The sequence below is a fragment of the Pan paniscus genome, chromosome 3 (assembly GCF_029289425.2).
Source record: "Pan paniscus chromosome 3, NHGRI_mPanPan1-v2.0_pri, whole genome shotgun sequence".
NCBI classification, from domain to species: domain Eukaryota; kingdom Metazoa; phylum Chordata; class Mammalia; order Primates; family Hominidae; genus Pan; species Pan paniscus.
The window spans coordinates 53,522,954-53,539,813 of record NC_073252.2 but is presented as its reverse complement, the minus strand read 5'-3'; the positions used below and the strand labels follow the sequence as shown (position 1 = coordinate 53,539,813).

The window sequence follows — 16,860 nt, the reverse complement described above, 5'->3', positions numbered from 1 at the left end:
GACACCACAGGTTGGAGGGAAGATAAATATGAAATATGGAAAATAAGGGGTACTCTGTGGTTTTTCCCTTCATAAAATTTGGTTTTATTTATTTATTGGTTCTTCCTCGGTGAATAACCTTCTAGAAAAAGGCATCAGGCTGGGCGCGGTGGCTCATGCCTGTAATCCCAGCACTTTGAGAGGCCAAGGCGGCCGGATTGCCTGAGGTCAGGAGTTTGAGACCAGCCTGGCCAACATGGTGAAACCCCGTCTCTACTAAAAATACAAAAATTAGTTTGGCGTGGTGGCGCATGCCTGTAATCCCAGCTACTCGGGAGGCTGAGGTGGGAGAATTGCTTGAACCCGGGAGGTAGAGATTGCAGTAAGCCGAGATCGTGCCACTGCACTCCAGCCTGTAACGTTTCAGGAGTGCTTTTTGTTGCATGTAACAGAAAACTAACTCCAACTAGGTAAAACAAAAAAAGAGATTGATTAATTAAGCACTGCAAAATTTAGAAGTAGTGGTTTCGGTGTTGGTTTGATTTAGTAACTTGTCATTTTTTCTTTACCTTTTATGGTGTCCATTTCAAAGGAAGGCTGGCTCCATGCTTCAGGGTTCGTTTCCAAAAACAGGCAAGTCCTTTTCACAACTCGTGGAGACTTGTTCTTAATACTGGATGGATCGCCCATGACCAGCCCTGCTGGCCAGGGAAATGTCACGTGCGGATTGGCTGGGGCTTGGCTTTCCTGAACCAATCCCCACAGCTGGTGGTGGAAGGGCCCTGTTGATTTAGACGCCAAGGTTCTTCACAAGGGAGGGTGAATGGATATTGGGGCAACAACTGCAATGCTTACTACTACATCTTCTTAAAAAGTTATTCTAATTTCTGCACTGATGATTAAAATCCTTTAAGAGAGCATCAAGCCTCTCATTCTGAAACTTGAGATAAAATGGAAATAGTAACAGTGAATTAATTTACACTGAGACATGTTGCAGGAATAAATTTTTACAATCACATTTGTTAAGTGAGCCAAGAAGTAATTTTATTTCTCTATAATTGAATTAGATTAACTTATTATCCCCAATTTCTACTTGGTAATAGAAAACTATATCTTTCTAATTCAAGATAAATCCAATTACTTCTTGTTTAGAACTCAGTCAACTTAGTCTTTCTTTCTTTCCTTCTTCTTCTTCTTTTTTTTTTTTTTTGAGACAGGGTCTTCCTATGTCCTGTGTTGCCCAGGATGTACTTGAACTCTTGGGCTCAAGCAAATCATCCTGCCTCAGCTTCCTAAGTAGCTTGGGACTATAGGCTTGCTCATGCTCAGCAAAAGCCAGTCTTTCTTCAGTAAATTCTTAGTCAATATAGGACTTCTCTCCTTTATCTTTCTTTTTTTTTTTTTTTTGAGGCGGAGTTTTACTCTTGTTGCCCAGGCTGGAGTGCAATGGCACAATCCCGGCTCACTGCAACCTCTACCTTCTACCTCCCGGGTTCAAGCGATTCTCCTGCCTCAGTTTCCCCAGTAGCTGGGATTACAGGCATGCGCCACCACGCCTAGCTAATTTTTGTATTTATTAGTAGAGATGGGGTTTCACCATGTTGGCCAGGTTCGTCTTGAACTCCTGACCTCAGGTGATCCACCCACCTTGGCCTCCCAAAGTGCTGGGATTACAGGTGTGGGCCACTGTGCCCGGTCTTCCTCTCCCTTTTCTTCAAATCTTCACTTGAAGAATGATCTTGGTTCCTGTGGTTCCTACATATGATCTTGACATTAATGGGTGGGCAACTGTGACGTCTTCCTTGTGAGGAGGCCTCCTCTGAGATGGCTTTGGCTTTAGGTATCTATCCTCACTGCCATCTGCCGCTGATGTTCACAGTCTAAACTTGCCCCGGTCTATGCAACCATAAGGACATTCCCAGTCCATTGGATTTCTCTCAGCCAAACTATTGTTGGAGCTCATGGGGAAGGATGTCGGGGAAACCATGGGAAAAATTCAGATGCCCTTCTGCGCTACTAGGATGTTTCTGGAAACATGGAGGTGGAGATGGTGGGTCTCTCTTAGATAGTTTCTCTGGCTGGACCTGCCCTGTGGCCATTGCTACTCTACTGTAGTCACTTATGTTGGCTTAGGGCTCTCCATGAGAATATCTTTTTGTAGGATTCTTTTTTTTTTTTCTGAGACAGAGTCTCGCTCTGTTGCCCAGGCTGGAGTGCAGTGGTGCCATCTCGGCTCACTGCAAGCTCCACCTCCCGAGTTCACACCGTTCTCCTGCCTCAGCCTCCCGAATAGCTGGGACTACAGGTTCCCGCCACCGCACCCAGCTAATTTTTTGTGTATATATATATATATATTTTTTTTTTTTAGTAGACACGGGGTTTCACCATGTTAGCCAGGATGGTCTCGATCTCCTGACCTCGTGATCCACCTGCCTCGGCCTCCCAAAGTGCTGGGATTACAGGCATGAGCCACCGCGCCCAGCCTGTAGGATTTTTGATGGGGAGTGGAGGCATAGACCCTCCTGCTCCAAGATCCCCAAACCCAACTGAGGTTTCTGTTACCCCTACGTACAGGACTGGACTTTCCAAGAGCTACCCTGACTTATTCTCTTGCTCTATTTCCCACTTCTCCTGCTTTGCTTCCAGTCCAGCGAAGATTTTTAAAAAATCTTCACTGTCTAGTCTGGGGAGGGGAGCTTATATAATTTTGCATTCTTTTGAATCTCTTAGTTATGGCATAAATCCTGCTATTTAGTAGTTTTGTTCTAGGGCTGGACTCCAGTCATGTGATTTGGAGTGATTTTCTCAGCTTTAGCAATACAGAAATTGAATAGCATGGTATGTTCAAGCTTTACTTCTTATTAATTTTGTTTGTAAAAATACACTGGGCACAATTTGTGCTGGGGGTCCTGATCTAGTTCTCTTGAAGTGTTCAGTAATATGCGGAAATCTACTATTCACTTTTCTTCAGAGATTCTCATTTTTAACATTGAAAAGAAATGGTCTTGTCTGAAAAGCTTTTGCTTGCCACGCATATGGAAAGGCATTTAGGAATAAATGACTACTGCTTCTGCTGTTTCGGCAATGGGTTATTGTGATAACACAGAGATTAACAACATGTTGGATAAACATTGGTAAAGCCCAGCTGTATACTTTTAGGGCATGGTTTTGGAACTTCATGTTCATTTCTCTTTTTCTGTGGGGTGTCTGCTTCATGAAGTGATACCTACAAGTTTAGAGCTTGTAGAACAAAGCCTTGATCAGCTGCTGTGATGGCTATGTCACAGCCACAGCTTCATTTTTCATCCTCCAGGGTCTTGTTAATCTCCTTCAGTGCTTAACCGAGAGTAATTCCATTGAAATGGGTTGGAGTTCCCTTAGGATTAAAACTCTTATGTGTATCGGTCTGCTATCTTTAGTCTATTTCATTGCCTTTCCTCTTTTCTGAGCAGATATTGGATCTAAGGTTCTAGGTGAAGAAGCAATGAACATTCATAAGATGAAAAGTATAACTTGGAGGAAGAAACTCCAGGGAAAGGTTTTGTCTCCAGGTAAATGGACAGATCACATGAGATCTTTAATTCCCGTGCCTGTACCAGCTTCCATAAATGGAACATGTAGCAGAGAGGACCAGATTGACAAGAAGCACTCAGAAGAGAAGCCTGTGCCTCCATCCTGTGGCTGGCTGGGACCATCACACACGGGAGGCTGTGTGCTGAGGAGTGGGTGTTTGGAGGAATATCCTCCTAACCAGCTTTTCAGTGGACTCAGATGTATAAAAAGAAAAAGTTGCCAAGGACTGTACTTTCTTTCCCAGATTGTCCTAGGGTACATTGCATTAGCCTAAAATGGCAACTCTCTATCTTCCTAGTGTAATAATAATAGCAGTGCTGTTTGCTTGGCTCTGTGATTTCTACCCTTAAAACCCTTCCACTCAGTGTACATATAGCAGAACCTTCTTACAGTATAACCAGTAAGATTATAGGATTTCTATTAATACATTAGTCAAATGGTAACCCTAAAAGCACTGAACATTGAAAATACAATCCAATAGGATAACCCAGTAACGTGAGCATTTGTCCTGTGTCCCAACACCAGCATCACAAAGCAACTCAGCCATAGTCACTCTCCAAATAAAAACAAATATAAATTCATCCTGCGGAGCTGTGCGTGAGAATTTTACAACATTACACAAATTGATGGTGCCCCTCAGTATAAACAGCACAGTCTTTGTAGACACAGCCTTGGGTTTAGCCTCACACTGGTGACTTTCTTAACCCTGGCAAGGTAATTAACCCTATCCAAACCAGAGCTTTCCATCCAGTGCACCACAAAGGGTTTACAGATGTGCTGAGAGACTGGTCCTCTCAGTTCTTGAGGAGGTACTTGCTGTGATGTGAAAAAGACTAGAAACATCATCATCATCTCAGTTTCTTCATCTGTCAGTCATAATTGTATTTTTCTCATGGGGTTGCTATAAGGAATAAATATTGATCTCGGCAAGGTGTTCAGTACAGCACTTAGTAAGTGATTACCAAATGACAGCATGTCTAGTCTATACAGTCCTCGGCCAACCAGTCACTTTAGCCAGCGTTTGGAAAATGTCTGAAAGATAATTAATTCCAAACTATTGCACAAAGAGAATCCTGAAAGTTGTGAGCAAGGCCATCAAACAAGTAATTCCACTCCAGAAAAGTCAGGCCATCCTAGATTTAATATAATGATGGCCATTGGAACAAATTCTAGCTTTGCCTGCCAAGTTGCTCTTTTTTTTTTTTTTTTTTTTATACTTTAAGTTCTAGGGTACATGTGCACAATGTGCAGGTTTGTTACATATGTATACATGTGCCATGTTGGTGTGCTGCACCCATTAACTTGTCATTTACATTAGGTATTTCTCCTAATGCTATCCTTCCCCCATCCTTCCACCCCATGACAGGCCCTGGTGTCTGATGTTCCCCTTCCTGTGACCAAGTGTTCAATTCCCACCTATGAGTGAGAACATGCAGTGTTTGGTTTTTTGTCCCTGCGATAGTTTGCTGAGAATGATGGTTTCCAGCTTCATCCATGTCCCTAAAAATATGGAACGCTTCACGAATTTGCATGTCATCCTTGCGTGGGGGCCATGTTATCTTCTCTGTAACATTCCAATTTTAGTATATGTGCTGCTGAAGCGAGCACCAAGTTGCTCTTTAAGGCATCCTTCTTTCACAGTAAGTAGCTAGAAAAGTATGAATGCTTCGATTCCCTATTCCACTGAAAATAAAATGATTTCCTCAAATTTGAGAGCTGTTACAATTGTTTCCAATATACAGTGGTACCCCCGATCCACAGGGGAGACATTCCAAGACCCCCATTGGGTGCCAGAAACCATGGACAGTACCGAATCCAATTGTCATCAGTTGGAACACATTTCTGTTCGTGTCTTTCACCCACAAACTCAATGCCTTTTCCATCTTAACTGAGCACTTATCACACACTGTGGCCATAACTTTTGCAGTTTGAGGTGTGATAGCAAAACTAGCATAAATTTGTTTTTCCATCTTCCCAATTTCATGGATAGATTTATTCTTACTGTAGATTTTAGCAACCTCAGCATACATTTTTTTTCCTAAAGTCAAGAACTTCCACTTTTTTCTTCACAATACTTTATGTACGGTTTCTCTCTGGTGTATCTGAGAGCATCACCAATGCTCTGGTGATTGCCAGCATCACTACTCCTACACTTTAGAACCATTATTAAGTAAAATAAGGGGTACTTGAACACAAGCACTGTGATACTGCAACAGTCAATCCGATAACTGTGACAGCTGCTGACTAATGGACAGGTGGTGTCTATAGTGTGGATACACTGGACAAAGGGAGGATTCACTTCCCTGGGCCCAGTGGAGTTGCACAGTGCAACATTTCATAATTCTACTCAGAACAGTGCAGAATTTAAAACTGATGCATTGTTTATTTCTGGAATTTTCCATTGAATATTTTTGGACCATGGTTGACCGAGGATGATTAAAACTACAGAATGCAAAACCATTAATAAGGGGGAATCAGGGCCCAGATTATTATTTGTCCTCATATAGCTGGGTCTTGATGAGCTATCATTTTATTTTGTTTTACCTCTGGGTGCCCTGGGCACAGTTCCCTATTCTGTGCCTACTCTGGGGACACATATATTAGGATCAGAGGTGGCAAGACTGTCTGTAAAAGGAAATTGAAAAGACATTTAAAAACCTAAAGGAAGATTAGTGATTTCCCAGAGAAACTCAATGGCAGATGTCACTGGAATCAAGAAGCATTGCTCTCATGCCTGGAAAACCTGTTTCCAAAATGTTCCCTTTTGCTGCCAAGGGATCAGCTGCTCCAGTAGCTCAGCATCTTGGCAATTGTGGGAAGAGGACAGAGGTGAAGAATCTCTGGGCTTATTAGACATGACCTTAGAGAACACTGATGTGGGAAAGCAGAGAATGAACTTACAATGAGTGCAGGATGTTTGAAAGCAATACACTAAGAAAATGTTTCATATTTTAAAAACTAAGTAATAAGCATGTAAAACACTACCTTCTCTCCTAAACCAAATCAGCTGTTTGGATGTAAAAAGTAGTAAGTGCACTTAATTTTTTAAAAGGAGTTTGCTGGGAAGCTATTAGTGAAATAGAAATTGAGGAAGTCTTACTCAAGCTGCGTTTTGTTTTTGGAACTGCAGAACACACTCCCGTGTCTGGAGTAGTGTCTGAGAACACAGAAATGGGAATCTGAATACTGAGTTTCCAATAACTGCTTTGCAAATATTTAGCTCTATGACCCTGGATAGGACAAAGACAATCTTGACTCATCATTCCACACCTGTAAAATTATTATTTATAAGGTTCAAGAGTCTATGGCATGAAATTCAGAGACTCAGGGGTCCAATAAAGAGATTATGTATGAAAAGACCTGGCCCAGTGCCTGGTATGCAGTAGGCATGCCATGAGGTAGCCTTCTGGTGTGTGTGTAAAGCACAAAGCCCCAAGATTTCAGGGCTGAGTGGAGCCTTATGGGTTATTCCATATTTTCTATTTGTCTTTGTATGTTTCCATTCTGACCCATTGTGCATTGATTTTAAAGATTAAACTCTCATAAAACAACCTCATGTTCTGCATTTCTAAGCTATTGGGGGCAGATGGGACCTTCATTGAAACCCCCAAGTCCAAACATATGTGTTTACCATGGTCACAGCCTACTATGTGGCAGATAAATTGTCTGTTTAGTTGTCTATGTCCGTTGACCAAGAATTTCTTGACATACAGGGACTCCCACTTTTTGAGCTCCGTAGCACATCCGATGCAAAGCAGTTGCTCGATATATGTTTATTGTTGTCATTGACCATTAAACATACAAAAAAATGTAGTCTGATTGAATTGAATTTAGACATACGTGAAGAAATAATAAGTTACCAGAAGAGTGGTGTCCTGGTTGAAATGGGACACATAAGGGCAAGCACTTGCCATTGTCACCCAGCCCTTCAGGGTAAGCAGCATCCTTAGCCCACAGTTTCTCATCATGATCACAAGAGAAATGCAATCTCTCATGGGTACTCTACCCATTGTCCTGGGCCTACCTATCCACAAATCTATTCCTGCACCTTTCCCAGAAGGCTAACCCCTGCAGGCTATACTCAGTCTCCCTAGTCAACTGACTTCAAGAAGGAGAAATTGGCACTTAACATGACACACGCTCTGCTGTCCTCTTTTTGACTTCCTCCTTAAGGACCATGGAAAAGATTTACTCCCCAGATCCATTTTTGTATAATAATTAAAGGGCCCTTGTAGCAAATGGACTAAGAGCTTCCCAGGTCCAGCTCAATACCCCTTCCTTCCAAAAGATCATCCTATTCCTGCCTGGCCTCAGTGGTTAATCTCTGGTCTGAACACACATAGCACTTCCAGTTTCTAATTCATGTTTAATACTTGAAATCTACTACCTTGCATTGCTATTTATCTTTTTTGTAGGCCTTTCCTTTTCAACTAGACTATAAGAGAGTAGACTCCATTAACTACATGTTTTGTATCCGCTAGGCCTAGCACACAGTAGGTACTGAAAATACCAGTTTTTTGTAATGGTACTGATGAAGAAAAGTACCATTCCCACTGGATGTTGTTAGCCATTGGGAGGGCTATGCCTAATGGACTTTGAAGTTCACCCGAGCCTGAATTCTGATTCTTCCCCCATATTTGATATTTAACTTGGGGCAAATTATTTCCATTCCTCTTTGAAAATGGGAGCAATTGTCTCTTAGGATTATTTGGATAAAATTTATTAACTTTAGACTGATTAGCACCAGGGAAACAATCCCAACTGGAAGTTATGGTGATCTTGATGACAATAATAATACTTAAGGGGCTGCTGCATAATATCCTGACCAACATTTCATCCCAAATTTCCACTGTAGGAAGTAGAAACCAGATGTGCCAAAACATTTTAAAACAGCTATTTTATTGAAGTAATTTCATGTTTATAGAAAACCAGCCTGCAATAGAAATCAGCCCCTCACTTATGGTTCGCAGTCACTTGATGAATGGCCCATCGTCATAAAATAAGCAGGGAGTTTGGCTGGGAGCCATGCCACAACAATTTTATTGGAATGACTTCGTTGTCACTGCATCCCCACACTCATCTCTCTCCTACAGCACAGTTTTGAGTGATTGAAGTTAGTTTGGGCAAGAATTCCAGACAGGGAAAAGCAAATAAGTGTGTCAGGAGGTCAAAAGAGAAGAATAAGCCAGAGGCGGAGGAAGAAATGCGGAGCTGATAATTGAAAGATAATGGATGTAGGGGTGGGTTACAGCAACACAGTGGGAGGGGGATCAAGACCCCGCGCTTTCTCAGGCATCTGAGCGAGACCCAGGGTTACAACTCATCTTACAAGATCTATGAAGCATGGATTTCAAAATATTTGGGCCACCCAGTATGGAATTTGGGCAAATGGCACTATTGAATAAAGCCATTGACAAATTACTTTCCTTTCATTTCTTTCACTGGCAGGATCTTCTGTTTATGCCTCCTGAGATGCAAAACTGGAAGGAGTAAATTTGCTGACAAGTATCCATGTGCAGGGACACTTGATGGAATTTTTATCATGCAAAAATAGTCTTGGATGATGGGTTGAGAGATTGCCAGGAATCTCTGGAATCTAACCCTCAGTTGAGCATATAGAGGTTTCATTTTAAGATGGTGTCAAGGTGAAGAACTTATAAAACTAAGCTGTATTGATTTTTTTTCTTTGCAAATGTTTGAATTTTGTAATAGGCATTCATTCCCAGCGTAATCTTAACTAAATAGGAGGCTGGAAATCTGTGACGTAGTGGACCAAGGTTAGGTTTTAAAGGTAGGATTTTTTAATCAGACAGCTAACTCTAGAGGCTTATACAAGATCATAACTTTAATCCCTCCATGCCCCTGTTGTCTTATCTGTAAAATAAATATAATAATCATCATCCCAAAGGTTATAAGAATTAAAGCAAATTATAAAGGAAGTAGCCCCTGGCCTTAGGAGACCCTCAAAGTTTAAATGTCCTTTTTCTTTTCACTTCTCTCTCTTATTTTAACTCCTTCCTATCCAGCTCCAGCAACTTTCTCTGATTTTCTGTGTATCTGATGGAAACAGCTTTGCTGAACTTATAAATAATGCAGGCAAGGCTGGGCGTGATGGCTCACACCTGTAATCCCAGCACTTTGGGAGGCTGAGGTGGGCAGATCACCTGAGGTCAGGAGTTTGAGACCAGCCTGGCAAACATGGTGAAACCCCATCTGTACTAAAAATACAAAAATTACCCAGGTGTGGTGGCAGGAGCCTGTAATCCCAGCTACTCGGGAGGCTGAGGCAGGAGAATCACTTGAACCCGAGAGCCAGAGGTTGCAGTGAGCCGAGATCGCACCACTGTACTCCCAGCATGGGTGACAGAGCGAGACTCCATCTCAAAATAATAATAATAATGCAAGCAACATGAAAGAGAAAAGGGAGTGAGCCATGTAGCTACTGAGAGGGAGGTATTTCAAAGAAAGAGCTCATCAAGTGCAAAGACCACACAGTAGATGTGTACATGGACATTTCAGAAAATCTCAAGGAAGCCAGGGTGGCTGAAGTAGACCAATCCCAAGGAAGTATGGTAGGAGAAGAGGTCTAGGAGATCCAGAGGGGCAGAGTGTATGATTGCCTAGGGCCTTGAAGGCCAGTAAAAGTACTTGAGCTTTTACTCTAAGTGGGTTGGGGAGCTGCTAGATGGTTCTAAGCTGAGGAGTGATGTGTTTTGAAATGATTCTCCTGACTGCTATGTTGAGAATATGTTATAGGGCAAGGATGTGGAATGGGGAGGAGAGGGACACATAGGCAGAACAGGGACACCAGTTAGTATCCCACTAAATAACCCAGGCAGGAGGTCAGAGTAGCAGTCAGTAGCAGTGTAGGTCATGAGAAGTCATTAGAAAAGGTAGAGCAATTTAGGCTTTGCTGATGGGTTCAATATATAATGTGAGAGAGATCTCTTTAAGATTTTTGGTGTTTATGAAGGTGCTTTTTAGTGTAGGTAGTTGTTAAATTGGTGCCCTCACAGGGGGCATTGGGGGATGATGGGTGGAGCCTTCTATTCTGCCACCTTGCTCCACCCCAAGTCAGTAGTGTTTTTTTAGGGCATGATAAATTGAATATTCTAAAGGTGATTATGGTGATGGTTCTACAACTCTGTGAATATACTAAAAACCATTTAATTGTACATTTTATCTTATTTTATTTTTGAGACGGAGTCTCCTTCTGTTGCCCAGGCTGGAGTGCAGTGGCATGATCTCTGCTCACTGCAACCTCTGCCTCCCAGATTCAAGCAATTTTCCTGCCTCAGCCTCCTGAGTAGTTGGGATTACAGGCATGCACCACCACTCCCAGCTAATTTTCATATTTTTAGTAGAGACAGGGTTTCACCAGGCTGGTCTTGAACTCCTGACCTCAGGTGATCTGCCCGCCTGAGCCTCCCAAAGTGCTGGGATTACAGGCGTGAGCCACTGCAACCAGCCTGAATTGTACATTTTAAAAGGGGAAACTTTATGGTATGTAAATTACATCTCAATAAAGCTGTTGGAAAAAAAGAAAAGGAGGAGGTGGTCAGAGACTGAGATGCTTAAAATTGAGATTAGGGAAGACTTCCACATTGGCAATAAATAACAAGAGCTAGAGTCTGACCATGGAAGTTGAGTAGCCAAGATGGCTTGGAGGAGGAGTCAAGGAAGACAGAGGCCCAAGTACTGGAAGAACACCTGTGAGGATATGGGTGTCACTAAGAATGGTGGCAAAAGTCATGTTGGTGAGAGGTCTGACAGTGAGCTGGGGGGAAAATCTTCACCAAGTCAGGAGTGACCTGAGGGTTTGCAGATGACTACAACAAGGAAGCATGGCAGGTAGGAATCTGATAGCAGGATGTTCCAACTGGGTGTGGGTAGAAAAAATGTTCTGGAATTTGAATATTGGTGAAGGACTTAAAAAAAACTTCAAGTATTAAGGGCCTACTATGCTTTTCCTTTATTAATTAATTCATTCATGCAACATGTATTTGTTCTTTTGGGGACACCATTATCTACTCATTTGGCCATATCTGCAGATGCTCCCAAACATGGTGGAGCTGGCTTTTGATGGCCAGAATCCCAGATTCTGTTATAATAATCTCCTTTCAGTGAGTTCCCCAAGGACCTATTACCCACTAGTATAGTGGAGGGCTGTTCTGATCAGTATGCAGCCTTTCCTTGATCACTGTCATCATATTGGCCATCATTGTTTAGTTACACTAATATAGTATATGGCTTTATGTTTCTTAGGCCGTAGGGAGCTGCCTGTTTTAGAATTAGATGGAAGAAGTTGTGATAAGCTTTGCCTTTGGACAGATCTGGGTTTAAATCTTAGCTCTGCTATTTATAACTTCATAACTTTGGGAAACTTAATATTGCTGAGTCTTAGTTTCTTGTCTACAAAATATCTACCTCATAAGTGTTGGTGAGAATTAAATAACATGTGTGTGTCAAACTCCAAACAGATAGTAGGCATAACCAGAGATGTTAGTTCTCTTTCCTTTCCCTTGTTTTCCTTCCTTCACCTTTATGTTAATGTTGCTTCTGCTATTTTATTTCTAGCTTCTATCATGTCCAGGGTCTGGGTTCTGATCAGAAGGCTTCCTCTAGGGATGGTTGAAATTATCAAGCCAACTTCCAGATTGGCATAGAGTCACTCTGATTGTTTACTTTAGTGTGCCATGTTATGCTTCTCAAGGTGTTTTATAAAATGTTTCTAATCTTACTCTTTAATACTGTGAGGTATATAAGTGAGGCATTAGTATTCCTAATTTATGGAAGAGAATATAAGATACTGAAAGTAGCTAACATTTATTGGGCATTTATTAAATATCATTTTTCTAAATGTTTTACATACATTAAATAACTCAATCCTCGCAGCAATTCTATGAAATAGGTATTATTAACTTTATCTCACAGGAAGGGAAACAGGCACAGAGAGGTCAAATAATGTGTTGAAGGTCGCATAACTTCTAAGCCTGGGAGCCAGATTTGAACCCAGGCAGTCTGGTTACAAAACTTAACCAATATATGGCCTCTAATGTAAGACAAGTAAACAAATTGTGTGGGGCTTGCAAGTGAAGAAATCCTTTTACCAGTTACTGCTCAGGTATCTTTCTGGCCTCTGAGATGGAGTTTCGCTCTTTCACCCAGGCTGGAGTGCAGTGGTGCGATGTCAGCTCACTGCAACCTCCACCTTCCGGGTTCAAGCCATTCTTCTGCCTCAGCCGTCCGAGTAGCTGGTATTACAGGGGTGCGGCACCATGCCCGCCTAATTTTCGTATTTTTAGCTGAGACAGGGTTTCGCCATGTTGGCCTGGCTGGTCTTGAACTCCTGACCTGAGGTGATCCACCCACTTCAGACTCCCAAAATGCTGGGATTACAGGCGTGAGCCACAGCACCCAGCCTGGCCTCTGGAATCTGATGGAGATGGAAAATGTTGGTAGCTCACTGTGGTCACTAATAGAACACTATTGTTATCTTCAACAGGAGGGAGGCATTCCATACCTCCTGCATGAGTTTTATTACCCTGTTTCCTTCTAGCTCAGCCACCCTTGAGAATTCTTTTGCTGAGACAAACAAGACAATCCCTCTGAGATCGTAGCAATAATTGCCACCCTTGTCCTATTTTAGTTCTGCTTGTTGCAAGCCAAGTTCTAATATTAAAGCCAGTACTAAAAAATCATAAACTTTCTCAATATCATAAGTCTAAACACGTAGGGGGAGCTTTGGAAAACTTTAGGAAACAAATAATTCATGAGGTCAAAATCAATCTCATAATGATTAAGTAGATTTTTTTCTTTGGAAGCGGAAGAATATCTGGCCTAAGATCGAACCATTGGACACTCATGAAACTTATCTTAGAACAGTGAAACTATCTAGTCAGTCACATTGTGGATTATTTACTAAGTGCTAGAAATCTCATAGTTAAAGCATTTCATCAGGAGTAGATGATCAAATATTTAAAATATCAAGAGATTTGTTATTTTTCTTCTTGCTGGCACTGATTAATTTCTAACCACTAGAATTTCTCCCAGACCAGAAGTAGGGAAAAAAAGAGAAGAGAAAACTAAAGCCTAACTATTTTAGTATGTTAATAACTTTGATATGAATCTGATGAAGAAAGAGTTGAAAATTATTAGCTAAAATGAGATAGGGCATGTGTGTGCCTATATGTATATTTAACTATTGCCCTGTGAGCCCTATTCTATTTGAATTGACAATAAAAAGTGGACTTACCTTATATACTTGTAAAATGCATGAAATACATATGCAATTTGTTAACATTTATTTTCTAAAGACTCAGTCTCTCCACTGATGTAGTTACTGAAAAGAAGTTCTCTTTTCCTTATTTGCAAAATGTTTTACATATACATCCCCTATATGTATGTTATAATAGATGTTCTACACAGGTATGCATATTGCATATACATATTATGTTTCCATGAATAAATACAGCAGAATTTCAGTCTAAGGAATGAAAAGATTATGACTTAAACATAAACCAACTGGAGCAATTCAAAGGGTCTTTCTTAAGAACATGGAATAAACGTGCTAACTAAGATGGCTGAAATTATTTAAAGAATTAGGTAAAATATACATAAATTCCTTTAAATTTAAAGAAAAATTTTAAAATTAAATAAAATATAAATGAATGCCTCAGTCTTTGATCTGAATGCAGCAGAAAAAGGGGATTGAGGCATGGCTGGGGGCCAGCTAGCCTTGGCCTCTTGCTCTCTGAATGGCCCTGGTCCATCCCCTCTTTGAAGCTGAGTAGAGTTCACTGGGCTGAGGCATACAGTAACGGCAGGGGCTCGGGGAATTCATAAGAGGGAAAAAGGTCACACTGCACTTTCTGAGAAGGCCGGGATTCACATATGTGGGCACACACACACACACCAGGAAATGGAGAGTATTGCCCTTGTCACAGAATAGGCATTCTTATGGCCCCTCCACACATTTCAAGAGACTTTGAGAAACTAGTTTGGGGCTGGAACTGTCTCCCATGCCCTTTCTAAGATCTGAGAGCCCAGTGCCCAATTTAGGAGAGTTCAAACACCAGGAACACAAAAGACTCAATTTGGAGTGCAGCGGCCTCTTGTCTGTCAATCCTGTTTGCTGAACCTGCTCCTCCTTCAGGGTACTAAAACGGGATGGAGCAGAGGAAGGACTGGGATCAAGGATAGGAGTCCTCTATGATGGTGCTTATTCTCCTTCCATAAGGAGCAGATGTTACTTCTCTTGAGGATGTGTTATTTCATTTCCTACCTCCCCCTACAAACAATTGTGATGAGGAGGAGGAGGAGGATGGTGATAAAGGCCAACAGCATTTATTGATCCCTGACTGTTGAGTATTATGCTAAGCTTTACATTCATCACCACAGTCTACTTTCATTCCCTCAATAATCCCCAGCAGTAGGTGCCAATATCCTCACCATAGTCTACTTTCATTCTCTCAATATTCCCCAGCAGTAGGTGCCATTATCCTCACCTTCCCTGTTTCTCTGGAAAATAAACTGAGGCTTAGAGGAAAGAATTAACTTGCTTAAGGTCACACAGCTAATAAGTGGTTATGGTAGGTAGAATAATCTCCAGACATGTCCACCTCCTAGTCCATGTGACTATGTTGTGTTATGTGCCATGGGAAATAAAGGTTGCAGATGGAATTAAGGTTGTTAATCAGCTGACCTCTAGATTGGGGAGATTCTCCTAGATTATCTTATTGGGCCAAATATAATCACAAAGATCCTCATAAATGAAAGAAGCAGGAGAGTCAGTGTCAAAATGGTGCAGAGTGAGAGAGACTTGATGGCCATTGCTGGCTTTGAAGATGAAAGAAGCTGTAAGTTAGGTCTGTGGAAGGCTCTGGAAGCTAGAAAAGGAAAGGAAACCAATTCTACCCTGGAATCTCCAGAAAAGAACACAGCTAGCTGACACCTTGGTTTTAGGCTAGTGAGTCCCATTTTGGACTTCTGACCTCCAGAACTGTAAAATACTAAATTTGTGTTGCTTTAAGCCAGTAAGTTTGCAGTGATTTGTTACAGCAACCAGAGGAAACTAATACAGTGGTAAAGCTGAAGCCTGAAGTCTGGCCCTAGACCTTCTGGTGCAGAGCTGTGCCTTGCTCCTCATAGTGCAGGCCTTGGTAGAAAGGAATAGACCACTCTGCTGAACAGCTCCACCAGACAGGCCCAAAGGCCTAAGAGACACAAAACAGATCATGAACACTCCAGGAATGGCAGACATTCTGTCCCCATCCAGCCAGCGAATGGTGGGGTGGGGTGAGCAAGTTCTCTTCAAAACACTGAATCCCTGGGACCATGGCATTTCCCCACTGATCACATTCATTCTGTCTGGTCCTTCAAGGAGGTAACAGACTAGTGGGGGGCACAGTCAAGGTAAACAGATAAGTACCTTTCCATGGGATAGTGCTATGATAGAGTTTATGGAAAAGCATAGAAGAGGCATGCTACCAGTTTCAGGGGCTTCAGGAGGGCTCCCTAGGGAAGGTGATCACTGAACTGAGTCTTGAAAGGTGAGTTAGGGGGTTGTGAGGCTGAGGGTGGTAGAGGAGGAAGCTGCACCTGGAAAGTCCTGGAAATATACGAGAGTGTGGAAAGTCCTGGAGGTATACAAGCGTGTGGCTTACCCAAAAGCTGCACATGGATTTGACAGGACTAATTGAGTTTTTATTTGTTTGTTTCATCCTATCACTGGTAAGACAATATTTGTATCAGTCAGAAGATACCAGGTTAGGCTACAGTAACAAACAACCCCAAATCTCGTGGCTTAAACCACAGGTTTATTTCATGCTCATTCTACATGTCCATGATGTGTCTGCAGGGCAGCAGCTCGTTTTAGTTTCCCAGTGACCCTAGCTTACAGAGTAGTCATCATCTCAAACATTATCAGTCACCATGCCAGAGGGAAAGGAAACTCTGAAGGATCTCTGCCTGGAGATGACACGTGTTTTTTCTGCTCAAAATATGCTGACAAGAAATGTTTCATGGCTCTACCCAACTGCAAGTGGCCCAGCCTAGAACTCAATGAAAAAAAGCATTTCCTCTGCAGCCAAGGTGGAGAGCCAGGAATACTTGTTGAACAGAATTAATGACCAACACTGTGTTTGTTAGCCATTTTGTGTGTGACACTGTTCAACCAAACACCAAGCAATTTAGAAAGACTGGTATTTACCTTCTTAGACTTCTTATTAGCCACTAGTGCCCTAAGTCTTCTCTAATTGTGGATTTCAATACCATTATCCTCACTGTTCCACAACTTCCTGTTTTTAT

General features: G+C 41.8%; 1 protein-coding gene and 1 non-coding gene across 2 annotated transcripts in view; one reads left to right on the top strand and one right to left on the bottom strand.

Annotated features, from left to right (window-relative positions):
- SHROOM3 (shroom family member 3) overlaps positions 1–16,860 on the top strand; it is a 358,512-nt gene that overhangs the window by 104,262 nt on the left and 237,390 nt on the right. The window lies entirely within an intron of this gene.
- LOC112439638 (U6 spliceosomal RNA) lies at positions 5,055–5,160 on the bottom strand. The gene has a single exon (XR_003027896.1). It is a non-coding gene; the product is annotated as a U6 spliceosomal RNA (small nuclear RNA).